Below are 12,192 nucleotides of genomic sequence, written 5' to 3' on the forward strand. Positions count from 1 at the left end.
AAATTGTTTATAGCATGTGTGCCAGCACGGCACAACACAACACGTTTATTTGTGTGTTGTGCCCAGTTTTGACTAGTAAAGCACAACACGGCACAAAAAGTTTAAATCGTTGGCACAACACATCACGACACATGACATAGATCTGTATTCAGCTTCTGCCGAGGAACGCGAAACTGTGTGCTGCTTTTTAATCTTCCAAGAAACATGAAAAAACCAAGAAGAACAAACCATCCTGTTAATGAAGGTCTAGTCAATGGACAGCTCGCCCAATCTTAATCACACCATCCTTTTAAACTATGACCATTATCAGAACGCAGTAAAATTCCTTGTCCTGGACTCTTCTTCAAATATCTAACCACACGAAGTGCTGCTTCCCAATGCTCCATTCTTGGTTGTTGCATAAACTGTGTAAAATGTGCACTGAGTAAGTCAGATATGGTCTTGTAGCTGACAGATAAATCAAACGACCAACCAATCTTCTATACTTTTCCATATCCTCAAGGATTTTTCCCTTTGCCAACGCCAGTTGATGATTCGTCTCCATTGAAAACTCTGCAGGTTTTGCACCCAATTATATTGTCTCCATTATAATATCTGATGCATATTTCCTCTGGCATATGTAGAAACCTTGTTTGCTATGAGCCACACCAATCATAAGAAATATTTCAACTTTCCCAAATCCTTCATCTTGAAACATTGTCCCAAGTAAGTTTTAAAATTATGAAGTCCAACAAGATCATTGCTTGCCATAATCAGATCATCCACATAAACTAAGACATTAAGTTGTATTTTTCCTTTCGTCATAGTAAAAAGAGAATAACCTGAATACGATTGTTTAAAACAATAATTCTTCAAGGTTGTTGATAACTTTGCAAACCAACACCTAGGCGCCTGTCTTAGACCATATAATGATTTGTTCATTCTACAAACCATATTGGAATTTCCTTTGGCAAATCCTGGAGGTATCTTCATATACACTTCCTCCTCCAAATCTCCATGAAGAAATGCATTATGGACATATATTTGATGCACTTCCAAATTCTTAACTTCTGCAACAACTACAAAAGTACGAACTGTTGTCATCTTTGCCACTGGCGCAAATGTTTCATTATAATCCAGTCCTTCAACTTGATGATTCCAAAATATCACCAATCTTGCTTTTAGACGTATTAAATTCCTATTTTCATCACGCTTCTCTGTATAAATCCATTTACTTCCTAATGCCTTCTTACCAGGTGGTAATTCTTCCAATTCCCATGTTCCTTTTTCCTAAAGAGCTCTTATTTCTTCATCCATGCCTTTTTGCCAACCTAGATGCTTCGTAGCTTCTTTGGATCTCTTGGGCTCATTTCCAGCCGTTATAGCTGCAAGATACTTTCTATGCACATCATAAAAATGATCACTTACAACTAACATGATATGTCAAAGGATAAGGCGTACCTGAGGCTGATGATTGTGTAGGTTGAGTGGAAGGTGGACTATTCTCATGTACTGTATGCGTCATAAATCCCTTGAGTCAGCTAGAAGGAATTTTCAGACGTTTTCGTTTACCCATCTCAATGATGTTATTATCTACCATAACTTCAGCCGGAGTTTCATTGGATGAGGCATCCTGTTCAGTCTCCTCATGATGTTCTTGAACATTTCTTTGCAAATCTTTTGTTGCACATTCAATACCAAGCTGTGTTTCATCGCTTCTTTGTTGTTGCTGCATCTCAGGATGCTGAGTTTCAATAACTTCTCTAGGAAACTGTACTTCTTCTCTATCCTCATCATCACTCCAACACGTTTCCATACTTGATGAAACAATATTAGTTGACTGTTCAACATTGATTGTCATATATGGAAACTAGTGTTCATAAAAATCTGCATCTCTTGACACCCAAAATTGTTTTGTGTCTAAGTCATACACTTTCCACATGGATAACTAAGAAATAGACACCTTCTTCCTCGGCTTGCAAACTTATCTCCTTTACTATTCTGATTATGCACATAACACAAACATCCAAACACTTTCAACTGATCATATGGAGGTAACTTTCCAAACATAATTTCATATGGTGTCTTGTTATTATAAAAAGGGATATAGTAGGTTCAAATCGTCTTTCTTAGGGAGTTTACTGACTCATATGTTCTATCTTTATCACAGAACAATCTAATGGACGCAGATGTCATGTCAAATTTATTTACAGAGCAGGCTTTCTCTTACAAAACGAGGATATCCAGACTTTGCAGATAAGGTTTTTCGTAGTTCAAGATCGGATTGACCATGAATTTCATATAATAAGTGAGTATAGGTGTTGGTGTTCGATTAATCAAGTATGCTACAGTCAATGCACACTCCCCCCCAGAATTGTATTGGTAAATTGTCTTGAAATCTCAAAGCTCTTGCAACATTCGTTATATGCTGATGTTTTCTCTCAAGTCTCCCATTTTGTTGCGGTGTACCAACACAAGACGTCTCAAATATTATTCCATTAGTCTTAAAATAGACACGCAAAACATTAAATTATGTTCCATTGTCACTTCTAACATTTTTGATTTCCTTGTTAAACTGACGTTTAATAAGAGCAATAAAGTTAAGAAATACCAATTCAACTTCAGTTTTATTCTTGATCAAATAAATCCACACACCTCTTGAAAAATCATCACTGTTGTTAAAAAATAATGAGATCCACAAGACGAAGGTGTCTTGTAAGGCCCCCATAAATCCAAATGAACTAACTCAAAGATGCAGCTAGCTTTACTCTGACTATTAGGAAAACTTATTCGACGATGGTTTGCTCGTGGACAAATATCACAAGTATTATTATTCTTCCAAACTAACCTACTCACAGTTGGTATCTTTTGTAATACTTTGTTTTACCGGATGTACCATTCTTTGATGCCATAGCTTGTACGAATCTCCACAAACTGCAAGCATTTTAACTGAAGGTACACCACGAAATAGATATAGTCCACCTTGTCTCTCACCGACTCCAATCATCTTCCTCGTCAACTGGTCCTGTATAAGACATAAACTGTTAGTACATTGCACAACACAAGCTAAATCATCGATCATCTGTGTGACCGAGATCAAGTTACATGTTATTTGAGGTATATAAATAACATTTTTAAGCTTCAAACCACCAGGAAGAATCACAATTCCTATTTTATCAGAGTTCACATACTTTCCATCTGGCAAGCCTAATGAGCATGCCGTAATTTCTTTTACTTCTATCATGTCATCAATGTTACATGTGGCATGATTCTTAGCCCCTGTATCCACAATCCAGGAAGTACAATTATATTTACCTTGTAATTGTAGTTTTGATTTGTTTGAACTGATGAGTGCCTAAATTCCAAGCCTTCAGATTAGATTGTAATTGAATCCAACGATCGCTTTTTTGCCTGCGCACCAAACCTCGATACTTCCGCTTAACACTACAACATCTAACTCCATCTGGTGTCGTTAATTTTGTTGTACTATATAATCCAACGGTCGCTGCAGGATCCACTTCATCTCACCGTCGGATTGATCTTTCATCTCCATATCCCACGGTCGAGATTCGTCAAACATAGAACTCGATGATCCCGCTACACACCATAGGTATCGAACACCTATACCCATCGCCAAACACACCCTTCTCCCAAAACCATCGACTTCACCTCCCCCATCCCTCTGCAGAGAAACTACCACCACCACCATACCTCACCTGCTACCACCTCGCCACTGCCATCACCACCACCTAACCACCTCCAATTCAGTAAACCCATCATCCCATACTGCAAAACCTATTCACCTAGCCAAAATTATTTCATCAAACCCACACTCACGCCACTGAACCCTAGGGTGTGGAGTTGATGAAGCAATTCAAGCTAGACACGGCAATTGACAGCGGAACAGGGAGCAAAAGAAGAAGATAAAGCATGGGTCGAAGAAAAATTCAGAGAATTAGGTGATATTTCTCAACTTTCAAAAAACCCTAATTTCTCAATTTTTGGGGATATTTATAGAAAACCCTAATTTTCTGTTAGGAAGGCATGGAGGAGCTAGAATAGGGATGTGGGTTCGAATTAGACCCATTACATTAGGTAAAATCATATACCTAATTTTACTGTTCAATTGGGTAAATTTGGGAATTGGGTGTAAGAACCCTAAAATGTAAATTGAGTATAAAAAGGGGACTGTGGTGTGTGTAATTGGGATGCTGGACTAGCCAGTGTCCAGAACTTAGTTCTGTTAAATGTTCATTTTGCTGTTCACTGTTTATCCATTTTAATGTTTTGATTTTCTCCATTTTATGTCAATGTGATGTTGTTATGTGTTGTTCCTGTTATGAACTCCACTGTTGTGTTATGTTTGTTCTTTGCTGTCACTCCCATATTCCTGTTATGTTATGTTTCTGTAATGTTTGTATCATGTTCTGTAATGTTCTTGTTATGTATGTTCTAAACCTCAAATGCTAGGACTAGATGAAACCATGAATCAATAAGATAGTCTTCATCATGTGCAGCTCATGTCCAATGTTGTTAAGCCCTTAGACTAGTTGTACTTTAATCAGACAATTAGTACTTTGGTAACTATTTTCGCTGTGAGTAGAATATCCCCTAGGTTAATGGTGGATTCAACATCCTAGTGTTCTTTCATCACTCATGTTTACTGTTTTGTGTGAATGTTAGGCTAAAGCCTTTAGAGCATTGTGTTGATTGAGCAGTGGGGAGAAACTAGTGCTCACTAGTGACTGTGAGCAAACTAGTTCTCTTCCCACTATAGTAGTATGCCTAGGCTCACATTCACCATTTCACCTTCTCCACACTCCTGCCCTTGGCAACAGCCTTGGTTTACTTCAATACCATTGCTTCACATCATCTTCACTGTCACCTTTCTCTTACCACTTTCTTTTGTAACTTACTTTGCTTCGTTGGCACTTTGCCACTGTTAACAATCACCATTTCACTGCCATTGTATATGCTTCCATTGTTTCATTGTCTTTACCACTGTTACTTTAGTGTTTTTGTCTCACTCTTTTCTTATTCACTTCATCTGTTTTCTTTCTCTGTTTCTTTTCTGTTTTCATTTCACTGTAAATAGCATTGCATTGTAAATAACATTGTCTTCTCTAGCTTCCTTTGCCTCATTAGAGCCATTGTCTTGGCTTGTTAGCTTACTGCCCTGCCTTGGCCATTGTCTCTTAATTGCATTCTGTTTTGCAAAGGACCAGCTCATTGTACGGCCAAAGGCCCAGTCCACCGTTGAGTCAACCAAAGCCCACTTCATTACCAACTCAGTTCATCCCATTTCCAAGGAAAGGCCAAGTTCAGGTGTAAACCAAAAGCCTAACTTAACCTGAGGCCCATCCAACTGAGCCCAAGGCTCAGTTCACTTCAAGAATATTGAGCCCAGACCACTTGAGTACAAAGGATCAGTTCACTTCATTGGTACTCAAAACTCATTGGTACCAAAGCCCATAGCCCATTGTTATCACCTTAACTCAAAAGCCCAATAGCAATTTAGAACCCAAAATAGCTAGAAACTACAAAACACACCCAGTCTCTGTGGATCGACCCGTACTTGCACGAGCTATAACTGACGACCGTGCACTTGCGGTATTACTGTAGGCCCGCGTTTTATTACGCTTAATTTTACACATCTCCGGGTCCACCAAGTTTTTGGCGCCGCTGCCGGGGACTCGGGTTGTTTTCTCTAGTAGTTTTATTAGCTATTTTGCATTCCACTTCATCGCACTTGCATCTGCATCTGCTTCACTTCATTTGCTGTTGGACCTGCTGTTCTGAACCAGTTTCTCCTCTGCTGGGACGCCACCAAGGAAAAGAACCAAAGCCCAACTGGGTTTTTGCAACAATATCAGAGCAGCTGGGCTGTGCTAAAAAGGTAACCCATTTAAGAGAACCCAACCTGTGGGCTTCCATTTTTAATTGTGGGCTTGTAATAATTAACCCAATTTTTGGGCTTTTTATTTTCTGTTGGGTTTGTAATTAATTTTTGTGGGCTTGTTTGTTTAATTTGTGGGCTTGTATTTAATTTTTGTGAGCTTGTTTAATTTGGACTTGTATTTTGTATTCTGGGTTTTTAAACCCAGCTGAGCTTGTAACCGATCACGCTAGGTTAACTCGTTAGTGGGCCGAGTACCCAAATTCTAGGTCGAGATTTTGGACTCAGTTTCACCAAACGTTTTCAAACGTTAGTGGGCGTGCTCCCATTCAAAAACCAAATTTTATTTTCTTTTTTAAAAAAAAAAAAAGAAAAAAAAAAAAATTTACTTTTTCCCATTTTTACAACCAAATTTTTTCCTCTTTATCCCATTAAAACCAAACTTGCTCCCAAAATTTTTTAAAAAAAAAAAACCAAAATTTTCTTTTGCTCCCAATTTTAAAACCAAATTTCTACTTTGCTCCTATTTTTAAACCAAATTTTCTTTTTCAAATATATCCCATCAAAACCAAAATTTTCCCATAAAAAACCAAATTTTTGAAAACCCATTAAAACCAAATAGTGGGCTTTGTGTCTTTTCAATATGAGCCAACCTCGTGCTCTCCATGAATACATGTATCCGACAATAAAAATTCCATTATCATGTATTGTATTACCTCAAACCAATAACCCTTTTAAAATAAATGCAAGCATGATACAAATACTTCCTATATTTCGAGGGTTCGATTCTGAGAACCCCTATACTCATGTAATAGAGTTTGAACAAATTTGTCGGACTATGCAACCTGATCATATGTCCGAAGACTCTCTGAAATTGCGTTTGTTTACATTTTCTTTAAAGGAAAGGGCCAAAACATGGTTTTACGGTTTGAGACCACAATCAATCAACACTTGGGACCAACTCACAGATCTATTTTTCAAAAAATTCTTTCCACATCATAGGACCATCGCTATTCGTCAAAGTATCAATTGTTTTGTCCAATTGGATGAGGAAACTGTTTTTCACTATTTTGAACGTTTTAATGATTTGTTGAGCGAATGTCCGCACCATGGATTTGAGAAGTGGAGACTTGTCGTCATCCTCTATGAGGGACTAGACTTTAAATCTCGAACCATGGTTGAGTCTATGTGTAATGGTGAGTTTATTGATAAATCTGTGGATGATGCATGGAATTTTTTAGCCGAGATTGCAGAGAAAACCCATCAATGGGAATTCGTTAGGGAAACAGGAACAACACCACATGATATGAGTCACCCCCATGAATTAGAGTTTTATTCTTGTAATAGCTCCGACCTTAGGATTGAAAATTATCCTAGATTGCAAAATCCCTATCATGATGATGATGATTATGATGTTATGTTAGAAGAACATGTCTATACTGAAAATGTTATGGAACCTTTGGGTTCAAATACATTAGGCTTCTCTGCCCCGACCTTAATGCATGATATTTCTTCTAGTATTCCATGTGATGTTTCCCCTGATGTGCCGATACACGAGAATCAATCTGTTGATGATGTTGAGGATTCTGATTGTGATCTTGCCAATTTGATTGATGATTGTGAGCATGATGTGACATGTGTAGATGAGTTAGGAGATTTTGATTTGATTGATAATGATATGCCTATTCTTCTACCTAAGTCACAATCTGATGGCCTTCCACCCAACCTAGATTTGGTTTGTACCCATATTGTCAAACCGATTTTTCTGAAAATTCCTAATCTAGGATTGGAACTGTATGCTTCCCAAGTCCTTTTGGACTATTTTGCTTCTAAGTATAATATCTTTGAGGCCAACCAAGTTTTTGGCGCCGCTGTCGGGGACCATTTTGCATTTAAATATAATATCTTTGAGGCCTACCAAGTTTTTTTTTTGTTATCAGTGCTAGGATTGTGCCTTTGATAGCTAGATTGACATCTCCATTTTGCTGTGAGCTTAAACTGACTTGCACATGTCACATTTGATGGAATCTGAGCTTATATTTTGACCTAGAACTTTGTAGGTACGTTCTAAGCAAACCTTCACGAGACTTCAACTCGTCCACTAGGGACACTTAGTGGTTTAAAAGGCTTAGTGCATACGCTAAATGCATTCGAGAGACCAGCGACAGTGGTATAGGTAGGATTTCCTTAGTTTTGTTTTACTTGAGGACAAGTAAAATTCAGGTTTGGGGGTATTTGATGAGTGCCAAATAATGTATATATTTATCCCTTTTTGTTGGCATTTAACTCATCTTTTGTGCAGTAATTCTACATTTTATCCCATATTCTGTATTTTCATTGTTTTCAAGAATAAATATTTTTCTTACTTAATTTTGCATTTTTAGGTAATAAATAAAGTTTGGATGAATAGCAGAGCGGAAAAGAGCAGAAAAGTAGTGAAAAGCCGGGAGGAATTACACAAGGAAGACGCGAAGAATGGTGTGCACAAGACCAAAAGGCTAGAAGTGGGCTTGAAGAAGAAGAATTGTCCTTAAAGAAGATATGGGCTTGGCATACCCAAGGCCCAAAACCCTTACTCAAACACATTTCCACTATCCAAGCCCGTCTCGGATTTCAGCCGTCAGATCGAAGCATCTCAGCATCCTACGGTCGCTCCATCATCGCACATCAAACTCCGAAGCCCCCGATTTACATCGCAACGCCCATCTCCATCTTGGGTCGTCCGTTTTGCTACATCCCTTCATCCGACGGTCGCTCCACGCTTACCTCCGTATCGCCGTTGGATCCACCTACCATCTTCCCATCCATCGCTCCTTGTCGCAGATCATCAAACCTCTCTGCACCCGCCTAACACCCAAGTATCGAACACCCTATACCCCTAGCCAAACGCCCCCTAACCCTAACTCTATCGACTTCTTCTTTCTTCTCCATCTCTTCTTCCTTCCCCCGTCTGCAGAACCCGTACCACCACCATGTCCGCCATCATCACCACCAACTCCACTTCCACAACCACCACTCCCTGCAACTGCCGCGCCACCACCTCTACCTGTCTCACATCATCCCTAAACTACCAACCCATCATCACCCCCTAACTATCTAGCCCCCTATTCCCTCAATCTCTCACGTTTCTTCCCTGAAACCCTAAGCGTGAGAGGTTGATGAAGTAGGTGACCTAGAGAAGAAATCAAGGTATCGGAAAGGCACCAGGAGAAGCAGAGAAGACATGGGTCGATGCTAATTGAGGAGATTTGTCACATCAAGGTAAGAAAAAAAACCCAAGCCCAGTTCACAATTGAACTGTTGAGCCCAAGTTCACAGTTCATTCCAAAATCATTCAAAGGCCCAAGGCCTAAAGCACTTCATCATTACAAACAAACCCACTAAGCCCAAAGCACAATTAGAAGCCCAATAGCAATTTAGAGCCCAAATAGCTAGAAAACTCCAAAACACTCCCAGTCTCTGTGGATCGACCCGTACTTGCACGAGCTACAACTGACGACCGTGCACTTGCGGTATTACTGTAGGCCCGTTTTTATCGCTTAATTTTCACACTCCTCCGGGCCCACCAAGTTTTTGGCGTCGTTGCCGGGGATTGGTGCTGTGTTTTTCTTGTAGTTTTATTAGCTATTTTTGCATTTCACTGCATAGCATTTGCATCTGCATCTGCTTCACTTCATTTGCTGTTGGGCCTGCTGTTCTGAACATGTTTTCCTCTGCTGGGACGCCACCAAGGAAAAGAACCAAAGCCCAACTGGGTTTTTGCAACAATATCAGAGCAGCTGGGCTGTGCTTAAAAGGTAACCCATTTAAGAGAACCCGAATTGTGGGCTTCCAATTTTTAATTGTGGGCTTGTAATATTAAAGCCAATTTTTGGGCTTTTTATTTTCTGTTGGGTTTGTAATTAATTTCTGTGGGCTTGTTTGTTTAATTTGTGGGCTTGTTTTTAATTTTTGTGAGCTTGTTTAATTTGGACTTGTATTTTGTATTCTGGGTTTTTAAACCCAGCTGAGCTTGTAACCGATCACGCTAGGTTAACTCGTTAGTGGGCCGAGTACCCAAATTCTAGGCCGAGATTTTGGACTCAGTTTCACCAAACGTTTTCAAACCAGCTGAGCCAAAGCAAACACAAAACCAACAGTGGGCGTGCTCCCATTTCAAAAACCAAATTTTATTTTCTTCATTTTATTGTTCTTAAAAAAAAAAAAAAAAAAAAAAAAAAATTCTTTTGCTCCTAATTTTAAAACCAAATTTCTACTTTGCTCCCATTTTTAAACCAAATTTTCTTTTTCAAATATATCCCATTAAAACCAAATATTTTTCCCAAAAATCCAAACCCATTAAAACCAAATAGTGGGCTTTGTGTCTTTTCAATATGGGCCAACCTCGTGCTCTCCATGAATACATGTATCCGACAATAAAAATTCCATTATCATGTATTGTATTACCTCAAACCAATAACCCTTTTAAAATAAATGCAAGCATGATACAAATACTTCCTATATTTCGAGGGTTCGATTCTAAGAACCCCTATACTCATGTAAGAGAGTTTGAACAAATTTGTCGGACTATGCAACCTGATCATATGTCCGAAGACTCTCTGAAATTGCGTTTGTTTACATTTTCTTTAAAGGAAAGGGCCAAAACATGGTTTTACGGTTTGAGACCACAATCAATCAACACTTGGGACCAACTCACAGATCTATTTTTCAAAAAATTCTTTCCACATCATAGGACCATCGCTATTCGTCAAAGTATCAATTGTTTTGTCCAATTGGATGAGGAAACTGTTTTTCACTATTTTGAACGTTTTAATGATTTGTTGAGCGAATGTCCGCACCATGGATTTGAGAAGTGGAGACTTGTCGTCATCCTCTATGAGGGACTAGACTTTAAATCTCGAACCATGGTTGAGTCTATGTGTAATGGTGAGTTTATTGATAAATCTGTGGATGATGCATGGAATTTTTTAGCCGAGATTGCAGAGAAAACCCATCAATGGGAATCCGTTAGGGAAACAGGAACAACACCACATGATATGAGTCACCCCCATGAATTAGAGTTTTATTCTTGTAATAGCTCCGACTTTAGGATTGAAAATTATCCTAGATTGCAAAATCCCTATCATGATGATGATGATGATTATGATGTTATGTTAGAAGAACATGTCTATACTGAAAATGTTATGGAACCTTTGGGTTCAAATACATTAGGCTTCTCTGCCCCGACCTTAATGCATGATATTTCTTCTAGTATTCCATGTGATGTTTCCCCTGATGTGCCGATACACGAGAATAAATCTGTTGATGATGTTGATGATTCTGATTGTGATCTTGCCAATTTGATTGATGATTGTGAGCATGATGTGACATGTGTAGATGAGTTAGGAGATTTTGATTTGATTGATAATGATATGCCTATTCTTCTACCTAAGTCACAATCTTATGGCCTTCCACCCAACCTAGATTTGGTTTGTACCCATATTGTCAAACCGATTTTTCTGAAAATTCCTAATCTAGGATTGGAACTGTATGCTTCCCAAGTCCTTTTGGACTATTTTTCTTCTAAGTATAATATCTTTGAGGAACCACAGTTGGAAATTGCATGTTTGCCCGTCCCTAACACAGTTCACTTTGAGCTAGACCTTGTGCATGATGAACCCCCAAAACTGCGAGATTTTGTTTCCAAAATTTTATCCGTTGAAAAATCCAGGTTTGGGGGTAGCTCATTTTGTTTCACAGTTTCACTTGCGTTTCTTTCCTGTTATATTTGTGTGAAGCTGTTGAAACCTCTACACTTCGTCTTTTGGGTTGATCCTCAACTCTTTCGATTGTTAGTGTATGGTGAATTTTTTGTATATAATCCAGTAGATACAATTTCTTAAAACCCTTTTGTTCCTTTTGTATATATTTTTATAATCCAATATGATCTCGGCTGAAATATGTTGGATTTTTGCCTTCAATAACGGAGTTCTAATATTGCTTTCGCCGAAATCGGGTATTCTCTTTCCTTTTTCTCTACTCAACATGATCCTCTTCATATGTTGTATTATAATTTTGTTCATATTTTGAAACATTGAGGAGAATGTTTAGTTTAGGTTTGGGGGTATAGAGTAGATACCACGATAATATGCCATAATTGAAAACAAAACTCCATCTTTTTGAAAAAATTGAAAAATTCCAAAAAAATTGAAAAATCAAAATTAAAAATTAAAAAATTAAAAAAACATAAAAAATGGAGCTCATTTACCTTGAAATGTTGACTCTTGTGCAAATATGTATTTTTATTAGGAGTCTTAGTCTAGATATTTAGGCACCCT

The sequence above is a fragment of the Papaver somniferum genome, chromosome 10 (assembly GCF_003573695.1).
Source record: "Papaver somniferum cultivar HN1 chromosome 10, ASM357369v1, whole genome shotgun sequence".
NCBI lineage: Eukaryota > Viridiplantae > Streptophyta > Magnoliopsida > Ranunculales > Papaveraceae > Papaver > Papaver somniferum.